The following is a 16,672-nucleotide window of genomic DNA, read 5'->3' on the forward strand; positions in this document are numbered from 1 at the left end:
AGCCAGGGAGGGACCCGAGGGAGGAAGCGCAGTGTCGGGGAGGAAAGGGGGACTAGCACGTCAGAAGATAACAGCGCCTGATGCCTGGTGACAGCCCTATAAATACGAGCTGGTCGAGCTGGTCGCCTTTTTATTAACGTGGTTGCTGGGAAGAGGGGGCAAGCAGGGAGTGTGGTGAATGACAGCTGAATCTTCCTGCTCCACAGCAGAATACAGGGCTGACGTCTCAAACGTTTCTATCAGCAACAGCAGGGTAAGGGCGTTTAGAAAAATGAAAGTAAATACCTCAAAAAGTTCAAAACGGTCACCTCAGAGGAGAGGGGCCCGGTGGGGCGGGGAGGGAATGGATGGGACAGGGGGTTGAAAAAAATAAGCCTTTTGATATTATTTGATTTTTAAACTATTGTACATGTATTTCTTTGATAAAGAAATTTTAAAGGACACAAAAAGAGGAGTTTTGCGTGCGCGCGCGCACACACACACACCTGTCCAAGGTGATTTATGAATGGGGTTTGGGGGGTGATAGCAGAGCCCCGCGAGGCCATTTAATGACATTTTATGTGTACTGCTAGAGCATCTTATTCTTCATTCACCAGTGTCTTTTCTGGCTGGGCGAGAGAAAGCTCAGGGGCGCAGGAAGGCTGCAGGGGAAGAACAGAGACCAGGAAGGGAGTAATTAGAAATCTCTTCTTTCCCCTAGGTTGTCTCTGCTCGCCCCCTGCCGCTGAGGGTCGCTAGAAAATGGGGTGACACGTTCCCAACCCATCCTTGTCACACCGTAATCTCCCCCAGCACATCAGCCCCCGCACCAGCCAGGCTGGGGAAAGACGATGTGGCCTTTCTCCTTTGGAAAATGAGAATTCTCAGGAAAGCAACAGAAACGCACATAGAAAATGACTGAAATTACTGGGTATCAGGAGAGATGATGACCGGACGAGAGAGATGGCGAGGGGGGCCAGGGTGGAGGCGGGCTAAGACTCAGTAATGACATGATGCGCGGTCATTTGCTTATTTTCTGTGGTTTTTGCTTCAAATGAGAGGCTCCTGCTCTCCCACGGCGAAGTGTGAAGCATAAAAAGCATAAACCCAGCGTTCATCATAGGGGATGACACGGGGCGGTGGCACGGGGTTCAGGGGTCCCCCCACGCCCGGCATGCCAAGGGGAGGCGGGGAAAGAGAAGCAGGAAGAAAAGAGAAGGGGACCAGAAGTGGGAGGTGCGAGAGTAAAGCCCAGCAAGACCAGGGAAAGGAAAACGCGGGAAGGATGGGAGGTGGGGCGTGGCGTGTAGGAGGCGAGGGTTAGGGTGAGGGTGAGAAGTGAGTCTGGGAGTCGTTTTGTGGACTGAGGCAATGCGTTAACACGTTAGTTTCCAGGACAAGATATGACAAACCTGATGGCTTAGAACAGAAGAAATTTGTTTTCTCACAGTTCTGGAGGCCAGAAGTCCAAAATCAAGGTGACAGCAGGGTCGTGCTGTCTCCAAAGGTTCCAGGGGAGGATCCTTCCTTGCCTCTCCCAGCTTCTGCCAGCTCCAGGCTCGTGGCAGCGTCACCCATCTCTGCCCCCGCTACACATGGCCTGTGTCTCAGATCTCCCTCTCCTTTCTCTTAGAAAGATACCAGTCACTGGATTTAGGGACCACCCTAAGTCCAGGATGATCTTATCTCCAGATTCTTAACTCAGTTACATCTACAAGCCCTATTTCCAAATAAGGTCACATTCACAGGCTCCAGGGATGCAGTGTACTGAACATTTGCGTTGAAATCCTAATCCCAAGGTGACAGTACTTGGAGTTGGGCTGTTGGGAGGTGATAGGCCGTGAGGGTGGCACCCTCATGAAAGGGACTAGTGCCCTTATAAGAGGAGGCCAGAGAGCCAGCCGGCTCTTTCTGCCATGGGAGGATACAGGAAGGTAGTTGTCTACAGCTTAAAAGTGGGCCCTTGCCAGGACTTGGTCACGCTGGCACTCTGATCTTGGATTTTCAGCCCCCCGGCTGTGAGAAATGAATGTCTGTTGTTTAAGCCACCCAGCCTGTGGTATCTGCGATAGCAGGCCAGACCGACTGAGACAGAGGGTTGGGGCCTGAGTCTATCTTTGTGGGTGCCACGATTCAACTCGCACAGTAACTTACCCTTGTTTTGACTTAAATGACATTCTCTAGAGGGAGAATTTCTTAGGACTATTGGACAAAATCTAAAGTTTTTTGTTTTGTTTTCCAAAAATAAGAAAAATGAATAGGCCAATGAGGACACATTAAAAATCTGTAGTGCGACTGAGAAAACACCGGGCAAATGAGAACTGAAAGTTAACAGAAACCCATGAGAGAAGCGAAGATATGTTTTCCTGTTGTTATCTCATTGGATTTCGCCTGCGATAACACAAATGGTATGCAGCAAGCATAGAGCTGGGAAACAAGTAGGATCCCCATTATCTTCAGGAACCCTCATGGTGAATGATTTTCTAATTGTATACTTGACTAAAATAAACAATTGTCTCATCTGTTCATTGATTTAACAAACCCTGAAGCCTAAAAGACACGCAGCAGGCCCTGTGAGGGGAACCAGCGGGAATGCGACTGCACGGGCGGCGACCTTGGGGAGTTCACGCTGTGATCGGAGAGAAGGATCTTCTCACAGGAAGTCACAGCCACGAGAAGGGAGCCCACACGAGACGGCTGTGGGGATTCAGGGAAGAAGGGAGGGCACGCAGAGGGAGGAATGGGAGAGGACTTCCCGGAGGAGGTAGCATTGGAGCTGGCATTGTAGGAGGGAGGATCTGAATATGTGACGATAGGAGGAAGGCCATTCTAGGCAAAGGCAAAAACGGAGGTGCGGGTGAGTGATCTCACTGGGAACAATGAGCTGTTCAATTTGGTTGGATGTTAGAGTCTGTGGGAAAAAGTCGTGGAGGTTAAGCTTGGTGAGGTTAGGTTGGGGCTGGCTCAGGGAGGGCCTTGAAGGTCATGCAAAGTTTATTCTGCAGACCCATGATTCTTAGATTGGGACAGAAGGCACAGGCCAGGGAGAACCTCCAGGGGGTGGGTGTCATTGGAAAGAGCTCCTCCAGAAGGTCTAACGTGCCCCGTGGGGCATCCTTCCCACCCTGGAACTCATGCCCTAGACAACGGCAACCGGTAATGCTCAGAGCAGGGAATGGCACCACCAAGCTGGGCTCTGGGAGGATTCATCTGCAGTTTCGTGTAAGACTTCATAGGGATGGGGCAAGACCAGAGGCAGAGGACACTCCTGCCAGCACCCCAGTCACGGGGAGAGGACCGCTGATCAAAGGGGAGTGGCTGTGGGCAGAGGAAAGAGGCGAAAGAAGCGGGCTCTGAGATCTCATTTGAGGAGCAGGGATGCAACCGCCGGGTGCCGGGGCTGGATTCAGTGAGAAAGCTTTTCTTGCTGGACACTCATCCTTATTTAGGTTAAGATAACATGGAAATGATTCTCTCCGCCTCTTACCACACAGCAGTTCTCAGGGCACTGCTGACTCTGAGGGTGCACATGCACAGATGGGTGACCAAGACACTCACTCGTTCTCCTATGTTATTCTCCCCCCAGGTTGTTTTCTGTTTCACTGACACTGGGGGAGGGAAGGAAGAATATCCAAATCCCCCTCACTTACTTCATTTGGATGATGGAAAGATTTAAATGTTTCACCAGGCCCTTTTTGATGCATGAGCTGTAGCAAGGCCTGGAGACTCCTCTGCCCCCCAGGAGCTGGGGCAGTGGTGGGGGCTGAGGAAGGGACGGGAGGACACGCCAGAAGTTGGACGTCCCGCAGACAAGCATCCCACTCTCCCAGCTCCGACCCCGGATCCTGGAAGCATCCTTGCTTCCTAGCTCACTCCGCTTCCAAGCTGCCAGAGTCTGTCTTCTAAACACGGCCAGCCACAGGCATGAGCCTTGAGGACATCGTGCTAAGGGACTAAGCCAGTCACAGAGGGGCAAATACAGTATGATTCCACTTATCCGAGGTTCCTAGGGAAGTCGAATTCACAGAGACAGAAAGTGGAATGGTGGGGGGCAGGGGCTGGGGTAGGAGGGGTGGGGGTTATGGTTTCAGGGGTACGGAGTGTCAGTTCTGCAAGACGAAATGAGTTCTGGACACGGACAGAGGTGATGGTTGCACAACAATGCGAATGAACTTAATGCCACTGATCACCTCCATGGCTGCTGGGCTGGTCCAGGCTGCCTTTATCTCTCATCGTGATTATTCCAACAACATCCTACCTGGTCTCTGCTTCTGCTGTGGCGCCTGTCACTCTATTTCCAACACAGTAGTCATAGCGATCTGAATACAACATAAACGAGACTGTGTCACTCCTCTTGCTCAAGAACTCCCCATGGGCTCTCATCTCACTTGGGGAAGCCAAAGCCCTCACAATGGCCCGCGCGGTGCTGGCGGTGCTGGCTCCCCGTATCCCTCTGCAGTGACCGCTTACTCTTGTCCTCTGACCCTGCAGCCACAAGAGCCCCTTGACTTTGCTTTTCCTCAAATAGGCCAGGCCAAGCCCGCTCCTGCCTCAGGGCCTTAGTTCCTGCCATTCCCTTTGCTGGTCCCCACACAGCCACCTGCGCTGCACCACTGCTCCCTCACTTGCTCCGGGTCTCAGCCTAGGTTTCACCTGAGCAAGGAGCCTTCTCCAACGACCCTATACAATAAAAATACCCCCCTGCCCCGCCCACGCTATCTATCCTCCTTGCCCTGCACTTATCAACCCCTAACATATTTGTTATTCATTTATTTCCACTAAAATGTAAGTTCCAGGAGGGCAGGTCTCCTTCTGTTTGGTTTGCTGCTGTGTTCTTAACACCCAGAACATTGCCTTGCTCTTAGGTACTGAATAAATAGTTGTTGAATAAATATGTTGAAACTGCCCACCTTATAGGCAATGAACTAATCTGAAAAACAGAAACCTCTCTAGGTATTTAGAGCAAGAAGAGATTTAATACAAGGAGTTAGCGGTTTGCAAAGTCACTGGAAGGCTGGAGGTGCAAAGGTAAGGGAAAGACATGCGTACCTCTTGGGCCCACCACTAGCTACAGAGAAACGGGAAGTTTCAGAACCTGCAGGAACCATTGCCAATGTCACATTTGCTTGCAGCACTGGGGACACGCTCCAATGCCATAGCAAAACGCAAGCTGCCATGTTTGCCCGCTGCTGAAGGGGGAGCAAAAGGAAGGCTTGCATCTCTCCCATTGTCCAAGTGTCACTTGAGTACCTCTCATCGGCCAGTCTAACCTGGACCGCTCCTGGCTGGCATACTTGGCCAACGTGGTCCCCAGGCCTCCTGCTCCCAGAATACCAAGGCAGTACACGAGAGAATGGGCTGGCCATCCGCCAGAGGCAGGAAATGTCCATTCTGTGTTCTCTTCTTGCTTTTTCCCCAGTTGTACCTTTTTGGTGGAAAATGACTTTCTCCAAGAAAGAGCTCAGTGATGCAGACTGATTTCAAGGATTAAGGTCTGTCGGACTTCAGTGTCCCCAAGTGGTGGGAATGTCTGCCTCCAATCACCAATAGGTAATGATTATAGCTGAAATTTTTTTTTTTGCAAATGTGCAGGTGCTGGACTTTATAGCTGAAATTTTATCAAGGTACACTAAGTGCCAAGCCCTGTCCTAAGCCTTTCATATAAATTACTTAATTTAGTCCTCATGAGGCAAGCATTATTATCCATCCCCATGTTATAGATGAGGAGGGAGAATACGGAGGCTAAGTACCTTGCCCAAGGTTGCATAGCTAGAAAGCTGTGAGGCCAGAATTTGAACTCGGCTTGTCTGACTTTGGAGCTCGAGTTCTTAAATGTTAGATTACGTTGCCCTCCACCCCCAAGGAGTGGAAACAGCAGTTCTGGGGATCTCAGCTATATGAATGTGCATGAGGGAGAGGTTTCAATAAATCTATGTATCTTTGTCAATAACATAAAAATAAAGATTATCTGAACGCAATGCTTGGGAGTTTGAAACACAAGCCAGGCCTAGGTCTCTGGGTCAGGGAATCTGGAACAGTAACATTACATGCTCACTGTTAGCAAAGAGAGAGGTAAGAAGAAGTGCTTTGCAGTTTGGAATTCTAACCCTTTCCTTGCCATGTTAACGTCTTTTGTGATGTTGGGCATATCATTTAGCCTTTTTGTGTTTTAGAGTTCCTCAGGGTGATAAGTGAAATAATTATGTTAACTTTATCCATAGAAGAATGGGGGAAATCCTAATCACTTAGTATAAATTACTCTGAAGACCCAACTGCTGAAGAGTAATGTTCAATGCTGGCGGAAAATTGAGCATTGCAGTAAAGGATCTTCTAGGTATCATTTGAAATTCAGCAGTGATGGGCTTGCCTCCAGTAACTAAGAAAGATGCCTTCACAGTCTGCTGGATTTTTAGTCATTATTTTTACCTTGAAAGCTTGCCTATACTTTCTTAACTTTAATTTAAACCCATCACTCCTTTTTAATCTCCTAAACTAGATGTGTTTCTGTCTTCATTCTCACCCCTAGAAATGGACATACCGAAAAGAGTCTTGTTTTACCATAGTTATTTTTAGATTTTATACATATTCTAGTTGCTTGAATCTTCACGTTTAAGCCATCCCTTCTGAGTTCTTTAATTACTGGGAACATACACTACGTTTATCTTTTGGGCTATAAGATGTTCAGAACAGAATGCAGTATTTTAGATTAAGTTTCAACTGAGTGATTTCACGTGAAAAGCGAAGCAGTGGAAACATAATACACATAGATTTCCTCCATATATATGTAATAAGAGCCACACCCAGTGCTATGCTGTGAGGGACATAAAGATTAAGGACCTGACTATTGGCCTCAGGGAGCTCCCAGTTTAATGGGGATTGTGCACATAATTTTGTACCATTAAGTGGACACCTCAAATCTTAAGTCAGAGCTCTATAATTAATAATCATTTTGCACCTTAGCATTGTACACTGACTTTAGAACTCTTTAGGAATGATATTGTTTGGATATTTGGCCCTTCCAAATCTCATTTTGAAATTTAAAAGATTTTTTTTAATTTTTTTGAGACAGAGTCTCACTCTGTCACCCAGGCTAGAGTGCAGTGGCATCATCACAGCTCACAGCAACCTCAAACTCCTGGGCTCAAGTGATCCTCCTGCCTTAGCCTTGCCTGTAGCTGGGACTACAGGCGCATGCCACCACGCCTGGCTAATTTTTTCTATTTTTAGTCACCTGGCTAGTTTTTTCTATTTTTAGTAGAGACAGGGTCTCAAGCTTGCTCAGGGTTGTCTCGAACTCCTGACCTCAAGCGATCCTCCTCTCTAGGCCTTCCAGAGTGTTAGGATTACAGGCAGGAGCCATCGTGCCCGGCCTTCATGTTTAAATTTGATGCCCAATGTTGGAGATGGAGCCTAGGTGGGAGGTGTTTGGGTCATGGGGCAGATCCCTCATGAATGGCTTGGTGCCCTCTCCCTGGTAATGAGTGAATTTTGTCTATTAACTCACATGAGAGCTGGTTGTTTAACACATTAACTGCCATGTGAGTTGTATTTAACTCACGTTAGTTTTGAGCCTGGGGCTTCATGAAGCGTATGTAACTCACACGTCTCTTCACCTTGGGAGCTGAGAGAACTACTTTTCAAGTTGCATATAACACACGCACAGAAAACAATAAAAAATAACAAATTTTTCATTAAATTAGAAAGGAACGTTTTGTTTTCGAAGTTTTTATTCTATTTTTGTAATAAAACACCATGGTCCCAAGGAAAAAATTTTTTTTCTAGTGTGGTAGTCACTGTGTTAAAAGAGTCTGGCACCTCCTTTTCTCCTTCTCTAGCTATGTGACACACCTGATCCCCCTTCGCCTCTGCCTTGACTGGTCCCTGCAGCCCTCACCAGAAGCAGGTGCTGGTGCCATGTTTCTTGTACAATCTGCAGAACGGTGAGCTAAATAAACCTCTTTTCTTTACAAATTACCCAGCCTCAGGTGTTTCCTTTATAGCAACACAAAATGGACTAACACAAGGAATCATCAATTTTATAGAGAAAAGAGGGCAAATGAAAACAGATCCACATACAGATCAAGCACAGCTATGGTGTTATAGGGAGATGAGATTGCAGTCCCAGAGGGATTGTGGAGATTGTTACGGATACCTGGGACTAATTGGAAGAAGCTTCCTGTAGGAAGTGGGCCTGCCTTAATGTAGTGAAAGTTTACATTGATTCCGAGCCTATCATCTCTTGCTGTCTCTGGGGAGACCTGCTTTCTAAATGTGTACCGTGCAGAAGCTGAGGTTCAGACGCTGTCTCCTTGATGTAGGAAGTTTGATGTTTTGGCTTGACTTTGTGCTTTTGATTCTCTGGTACCTTTGAGACTCTCATTTTCACACTTTATTTCACTTTCTGTAGGAGTGTTTGCAACACCTCTCAATTTAGCTCATCTCTGCATTTCATCTGTTGCTCTCTACTCCTCCTTAAAGATCCTCCGTTAAGATGAGAGATGAGGCCAGAGCCACCCCTACCCTCAGGTCTCCATGCCTTTGGACTGTGGGCCACATGTCACAATTTGTGGCCTGGAGCCTTTGGTTGTGCTTTTAATCCATGCACCTATGGTCATCGGAGAGATGAGATTTGCTAAGATTCTCTACAATAAAAGCTTTGTCAAATAAATCTCTCTCACCTCGGGTGGGGTCTTTTTATCTGTCAAATAAGTGAAACTACCCGAAGGTAATCTGGTCTGCGAGGCACAGCTTCTTTTCTGCAGGCCCAGGGTATGTGCTGCTCCTCATTCTTCTGAACCAGTGGGGGAACTTCCCCCCTTCGTTCTGGTAGTACATGTTCACAGACCTGTGCAGGCAGTGAAGCTGGCTACATGAGAACACAGTTGAACCAAGGCTGCAGGTATTTCTTCTCATCCCCTCTTCACCTGTTTTGCCCACTCAGAACTGTGAGGCCTCTGGTTTTTATTACTGCTTCTTTAGTTACCTGTGACTCAGTCTTCATTGGCCGGGGTTTGAAAAGAACGCGCTAGCAGAATGGGTGTACAGTGGCATTTGATGACGATTAGTCTTTGTGCACTCTGGGCAACTCGGCGAGGGATATTCCTCCTGCAGCCTGCGGTTACGTGGAGACTCGGCTAGTCCTGTGGCCGGGGGTTCTCTGGGCAGATCATCATTCTCCCAGGACTTGGTTTCCCCATCCTTAACGTGGGAGTGAGAAGGCTGCTTCCCTCACAGGTGGCTGCGAGGAATTATAAACCAATAAAGTGATTGCTTAGCATATGGCTGAATGTCAAGGGCAATATAAATGCTTAATTTCCTTTATTTCATAGTAGTTGGGTGGTCACGTGAATGTTGCTGTGGAAACCATAACTCCTGAATTCCCTGACACTTATTTATGGTGTTTTTAAATGAGGCTTTACATTTACATCTTGTGATTTTTTGTTTAAATATTAGAAAAGTAACAAGAAGGATCAAAACTTGATCTCCATCTCAGTCTTTCTGTAAGAAACAGTGCGAGCAGTCGCCGTTCCCCACCCAGGAACACCTGATCCCTTTCCTTTCTCCCCCAAGGTCATTGGTCTTCCATCCATCCCGATACACTGCATTTCCAACTCATGAGTCCAATGAGCCCGATGTGAGTAGATCAGAACTGTTGATTTTCTAGTGGAGGTTTAGAACCGAGAGGACTTCTTTGGGTGATGGAGATGTGACAGCAGATCTCGCACAGCTGTTGAGGTCAAGGGGGAGGTGACCAAGGGACTGTTTGCTGCAGTGATGGTAGAGGCTTTAGCAATGTAGAGGAGCACAGGGGCCTCTCGTGCTGGTACCCGGCCTCCGGCAGCACACAGCTATGAGACGGCAGTCGAGGGTGTGCTCGACAATAACACTGCTTAGAAAAATAGGTCTTGACTGTAAATCCTCACTGCAGGAAATCCTGGACTCCCGCACCCCCTGCAAATCCCTCTCTACCTTGAATAGGTCCTTGGGTGGCTCCCCAGTCTCCACCATGGCCTTTGAAGCACTTCCCTGGGCTGCGTGTACCTCTCTGCCAGTCGTGCCCGCAGCTGACTCTGGAGGGGCCTGACTCCCGCAGCTGCTCCCAGCAGCCCTGCACCTGCTGAGGCTCATGTGACTTGGTTGGAGACAGCACTCCCCCTCTAGCCACAGCGACCTTGTTCCAGCAGTTCCTTACAGACATCCTAATGTCACAACTTGTTTAAAATTAAGCCCATGTTCTCAGTTGCTTCTTTAAAAAGTCTCTTCTATTCCCAGCAGCATTCAGCCAGTGTCTTGTGACACCCTTCCCAGTGTTGGGGTTCACTTTCCCAAGACGCTCTGTCCGACATGAAGAGAGACCCCATGGGATCCCAGCTGGATGTGCTGGGATTCTGGGAAGGGGCACACAGGTTGACTCACTCTGGGACTTCTGCTTCAGAGAGAAAAGATACTTGGATTATTGTGGCTGTATTTTTTCTAAATCAAACACATCATGGTCATCCCCCTTTTCTTACAGGAAATGCTATTTCCGTCTCTCTCACCCAGCTCACATGTCCCCAGATCAGCCCTGCCTGCTCCCGGCCCCTCGCCGCTGCGCAGGCTCCAGGCCCTGCTGACCGATGTGGATGGTTCTCAAACGGACCACTCGCTCCCACCCTCTCTTGTGCCGTTCCCATCTCTTTTTAGAAATAGCTTTAGTGACATACTTTACTTATGATAAAATTTACCCTATTCAAGTGCACAGTTCAATATTTTTTGGTAAATCTACCGAGTGGTGCAGCTATCACCATCAATCAGTTTCAGAACATTTTCATCACCCCAATAAAGATGCCATGCCCATTTACGGGTAAAGCCCATTCCTACCTCCAGCCGCAGACAACCACCAAGCTACTGTCTATCTCTAGAGATATGCCTTTCCCGAACATTTCGTTTTTTTTTTTTTTTTTTTTGAGACAAAGTCTTGCTCTGTCACCTGGGCTAGAGTGCCGTGGTGTCAGCCTAGCTCACAGGAACCTCAAACTCCTGGGCTCAAGCGATCCTCCCGCCTCAGCCTCCCGAGTAGCTGGGACTACAGGCGCACACCACCATGCCTGGCTAATTTTTCTATTTTTAGTAGAGATGGGGTCTCACTCTTGCTCAGGCTGGTCTCGAACTCCTGAGCTCAAACGATCCACCCGCCTCGGCCTCCCAGAGTGCTAGGATTACAGGCGTGAGCCACCGCGCCCGACCCCTAGTGTGGTTTTAATTTTCATTTCCCTAATGACTAACGATGTGGAGCATTGTTTCATGTGCTTACTAGCCAAGCGTATGGCTACTTTCAAAAAATATCTGTTCACATCACATCTCTGGCCCATTTTTTGATTAGGTTGTTTTCTAATTACTGAATTGTAAGACCATCATCTTAAATGTCCCTGTCACTTTTTAGCTTCTACCTGGTATGCCTACTTTTATGTACTACTGCTTCAACCTTTCTTACAAACTGCTACCAGACCACTGTTACCGCATGGCCTTGGCGCTGACCCTCACTTACTCAAAACCCCTTGGTCTTCTCCACTGCCCAGAGTTCAAACTCCTAAACTTGACATTCGAAATATGTGATGTGGCTCCATCCCTCCCCATACTCCCTTAGGCATGCTGAGATCTGGAAAAATGGCTCACTTGTGACCTCCCTGTCCTTTTCTTCTGAGTTACTGTTTCTTGCGTCCTTCCTGTCCTAGCCTCCAACTCCAATCTATCCTGCAAGGCTTAGCTCAAAGCCACTTTCCCCAAGCGTCCTTCCCTGGCCCTTCCACTGGGAATTTTTCACCTTCCTCTGATCTCCCCTAACTTTTTGTCTTTTTTCTTTGTTCTGTTGGCCTATTTACTTAACTTGTAAGCTGAGTGCTGTTTTAGAAGTTTTAAATAAAAATGTTTCCAGGCACCGCTCCAGAGAATTATATTCTGGTCTAGCTCTTTTGTAAGTTCATTGGAGCAGTCATAACCAGATGTGTAGTGATTTTGTTTTCTTCTATGTCCTGGACTTTCACAACTTTCTATGTCCCACCTGCCACCCACACGTCCTGCACTTCTGATCTTGAGACTATGTGTGGTTTCTGCTTGGGGATCAAGGAAGAGTCTTTGTTTCCCTTGGCACTCTTCCTGGCCATCTTTAGGCAAGCCACCCTGCCTCTAAAGACCTCTGGGGTTTCTTCCTAACTCCAAAGTTAGAAAGTTATAAAGATAAACAGTATTATTATTACTATTACTATTTGGAAAATGCTTTGAAATCCTATTTTATTGTAAAATATTTATTTTAATCACCGACGTTCTCTACTCAGCTCCCTCTCCAGCTTTGCTTGTTTGTACTCTGGCTTTGGCTAGGCTTGCAGGCATGTGTGTGCATGTGCATGTGTGTGTTTATGTGTGTCTGGACATGCCTGGTCATGGATGCTTTGTGGAGTACACATCTCCTTTACCCTCTAGCTCCTTGGGACCTACTTCCAAAAAACTGAAACTTGCTTTAATTCCCTTTTTTACTTTAGTAACCTTTTTCTTATAATTTGTCTTAGAAAACACAGAAATAGCAACTTCCCCCAGAAAACTGTTATACTCTTAATATTTTGGTGTTAAATTCTAATCTTTTTTTTCCTGATGCATATATAATTTTCTTTTGGTTTTGCTGAATTATCATCATACCATACATATTTTTTTATTTTTCATTTTTTTACTTAACACTAATATATCATCGATATCTTTCCATTCCATTATTCTTTTATGAAAACATTTTTAAAGGCTGCATTATATTCCACCATCTGATTAGGCTATAAGTTATTATTATTTTTTTTTTAGAGATGGGGTCTCACTATGTTGCCCAGGCTCAAGTGCAGTGGTTAGTCATAGGTGTGATCATAGTGTACTACAGTCTTGAAATCCTGAGCTCACGTGATCCTCCTGCCCTAGCCTCCCAAGTAGCTGGGACGACAGGTACACACTACCTGCCTGGCTCCGACTGTAAGTTATTAAATCCACCCCCCTGCTGTTGCACATGTAGGTTTTCTTCTTTCACTACTAGGAACAGTGACACATGGGCTGTTGTGGTCTCTTTCAAGGTAGGTTACTTCCTGTGATAAGTGGCAGCACAGCTTGAGGTTGTCAGCATCTGGTGCTCAGGATCAGTGGGCTAAGCACTCATTGTCTGATCCTCCTCACTCTTTTTAAAAACTAGTCTTTCCCCACCAACCCCAAAGCAAAATAGAACTAACAACCAAAAAAATTTATCAATTTATCACTCTGGCCACACAAATTTGATTCACACCCTTTCTTTTTCTATTAATATATCTTTATGATCTGAACTGTCAATTTTAGGCTGAAATCAAGACTTGGAATCTAGCATGAAAGGAATTTATAAGGATAAAACGATTGAAATGAGATTCCAAGAGTGGAAAGCCCTGCTCAGCTTGCAGGATAACAACCTTCCTCTACCGTAGTGACCAAGTGCACAGATTAAAGTTATCAGCTTACTGCTGACTCTTTGGCAGCCCAAGCATGATCATATGGTCCCAGAACACCAGTAGATCATATGCAAATATTGTCTACATATTCATCGAGATACCACATGGCCAGTGTAAGCTGCTTTAATTATCTTTCAAGGAAAAACACAGCCGCTTCTAGCACATGCACTGTGCTGGCTTCGTTGGCATGTTGGTGCCTGAGCTGTATGGAAATTATTTCCAAAGAAAAATATTAAAGAGGAGTGGAATCTGCTATATTCTGCATTTGGCTTAGCAATTAGAAGTTGCCAGCCTGATTTTGGTTTTTTATTTCCGATTTATACTTTTAGAATGTCAAACACAATGATGTAATATGTTTCAGCTATAAAACTTACCAGCTGTTCACCTCTGAGGTACAAATAATGGGGAATGCTAAATTGCATTCTCCGAAAATGTAGAAGTTCCATGAAACATTGCCAAAGAAATGAAGTCCATTTCATAATTAAGTAACAAGGAATATGGAGTAAGAATTTCATTCTTATCCAGGCAATGGACATTAACTATTTTTGCACTTTATATTCATGGACATACCAGAGAGACCAGAGAGATACTGCTTCTTACCCAGGAGTATCAATAAATTGGTATTCTTAGAAGCTCTGGGCTTTTAGAAGCCAATAAATAATTTTTTTATTCATTTTAACAGAATCTTGCTCCGTCACCCAGCTAGAGTGCAGTGGTGTCATCACAGCTCATGGCAACCTCTAACTCCTGGACTCCAATGATCCTCCTGCCTCAGCTTCGCGAGCAGCTGGGACTACAGGTGTACATGCTACCACACCTGGCTAATTTTTCTATTTTTGTAGAGACAGTGTCTTGCTCTTGCTCAGGCTAGTCTTGAACTCCTGAGCTCAAGCGATTCTCCTACCTCGGCCTCCCAGAGTGCAAGGATTACAGGTGTGAGCCACCACGCCCCACCTTTTTTCTTTTTTAGAGATGGGGTTTGCTCTGCTCTGTCACCCAGGCTGGCTCACTATAACCTTGAACTCCTGGGCTTAAGCAATCCTCCCACCTCAGCTTCCCGAGTAGCTGGGACTACAAGCACATGCTACAACATCCACCTAATTTTTTTTTTAATTTTTAAAAACTTTTTGCAGAGACGGGATCTTGTTATGTTGCCCAGGCTGGTCTTGAACTCCTGGCCTCAAGTGATTCTCCCACCTTGGCCTCCCAAAGTGCTGGGATTACAAGTGTGAGCCACCACACCTGGCCTAATTTTTTCATTCTTTTTATTTTTTATTATTAAAAAAATTTTTTTTGAATTTTTTCATTCTTAAAATGAATGGTTTTTCTTCACCTAAATCTTGAGGTAATGCTGCTAAAATCCTTGCATGTGAAGAAATGAGAAATACCTCTCTATTTATAATCTATATCACCTATCTACCTACCTATCAGCGAAGGTTTCAGTTACATCATTGGAATTTCCCAGTCTAATAGAAAATAAAGTTACAGCTAGCCACTATAGGATGCCAACTCACAGAAAAAAAACCTTTGAAACTATAGAAATTCTGAAAGCCCAAGGTAGATTTGAAAAAGTCACCATTAAAACTAGAATTAGGGAGTACTTTCTATATTACATTCAATTTCCCCAAGAAAATTCTCATAAACTGGACAACAACAAAAACAACAACAACAAACCTATTTAAGGGCACTGGAGAAGGGCCCAAAGCAGGCAGAGACTGGAAGGGATTCGAGGATTCTAGACACTGCCGAGCATAGTGGCTAGAACACAAGCAGAAGGCCAGTCTTACTGGTCTGAGGCATTGCATGGCGGGGTTCAGGGCTGTCAGAGTAGCTGGGAAGGGAGGAGTAAGATCCTGGAAAGTAAAGAGCCAGAGTGAGGCAGACTTGAAATCCGCATTAAATTTCCTTTAAATCTTTGGCTGATATATTTGAACTCTGAATATACAGAAGGACAAGAAGTTCAGGGAAAGCAGTGCCTAGGCTAAAGAATTGAGCAGAGATTTTAGCTGCTGCCAACTGCAGGGGAGCAGAGCTTGGGGTTTGAGTCCCAAGTTACAGGTGCCTGGCAGACCTGTTAGGCTTTCCACTGAAACCACAGAAGGACCACACCTTAGGGATAAAGAACAAGTCCCAGGACTAAGGGGTTTGTCTTAGATCTCAGGGAAAAAAATGAAATAGAACCAGTCTAACAAAGTATAAAATGAAGCCTCCCCAAGTTCAAGGTGATCTGCTAGAACAATCAATACTCTTCAAGGAAGATAATAGAATCCAATGTCTCTACAATGTAACATCTATTAACACAATATGCAGCACATAGTTAAAATTTACCGTATATGAAAAGAAATAGGAAAATGTGATTTTCGGAGTCAGGAGAAAAAGCAGTTAATAGAAAGTGACTCTGAAATGAGACAGAGTTTGAAATTCAGACAAGAGCTTTAGAACTGCTATTATAACTATGTTCAAGGATTTAAAGGAAAAGAAGCAGAGAAATGGAAATACGCACACACACATACACAATATCTGAAATGAAAAATTCACTGAATAGGCTTAACAGCAAATTGGAAACAGCAGAAGCAAGGGTTGGTGAATTTAATAAAGGATCAGTAGAAAGTATTCAGTCTTTATATTAGAGAGGTAAAAGTTGAAATAATGAAAACAGCTTTAGAAACCTATGGGACACTATTAATAACATACAGCATAATAACAAACATGTACTTGGAGTTCCAGAAGGAAAGGAAGAGAATGGGGCAGAAAAAATGTCTGAATAAATAGTAGCTGAAAATTCTCCAAATTTGGTGGAAAACTTACAGAACAACTTATAGATTCTAGAAATTTAGCAAACCCTAAACAGGATAAATACAAAAGAACCACATCCAGGAACATCATAGTCAAATTACTGAAGGTAAACCAAAGGTAAAGAGAAAATCTTCAAAGAACCCAGAGAAAAGGGCACATTATGTACAAGGGAATGTCCATAAGAGTTACTGCAGACCTCTAATCAGAAACAAGGACAGCCAGAAGGCAATGAATGACATTCTTAAAGGGCTGAAAGAAAAATAACTGTCAACCAAGAATTCTACATCAGTTAACCATTGTGTAATATTATTCAAACACAAAAGTGAAACGAAGACATTTTCGAATAAGCAGAATCTGAGATAATTTTGTTCCCAGGAAACGCTCACTATAAGAAATGCTAAAGTAGGGGC

The sequence above is a fragment of the Propithecus coquereli genome, unplaced genomic scaffold, assembly GCF_000956105.1.
Source record: "Propithecus coquereli isolate 6110/MARCELLA unplaced genomic scaffold, Pcoq_1.0 Scaffold210, whole genome shotgun sequence".
Lineage (NCBI taxonomy): Eukaryota > Metazoa > Chordata > Mammalia > Primates > Indriidae > Propithecus > Propithecus coquereli.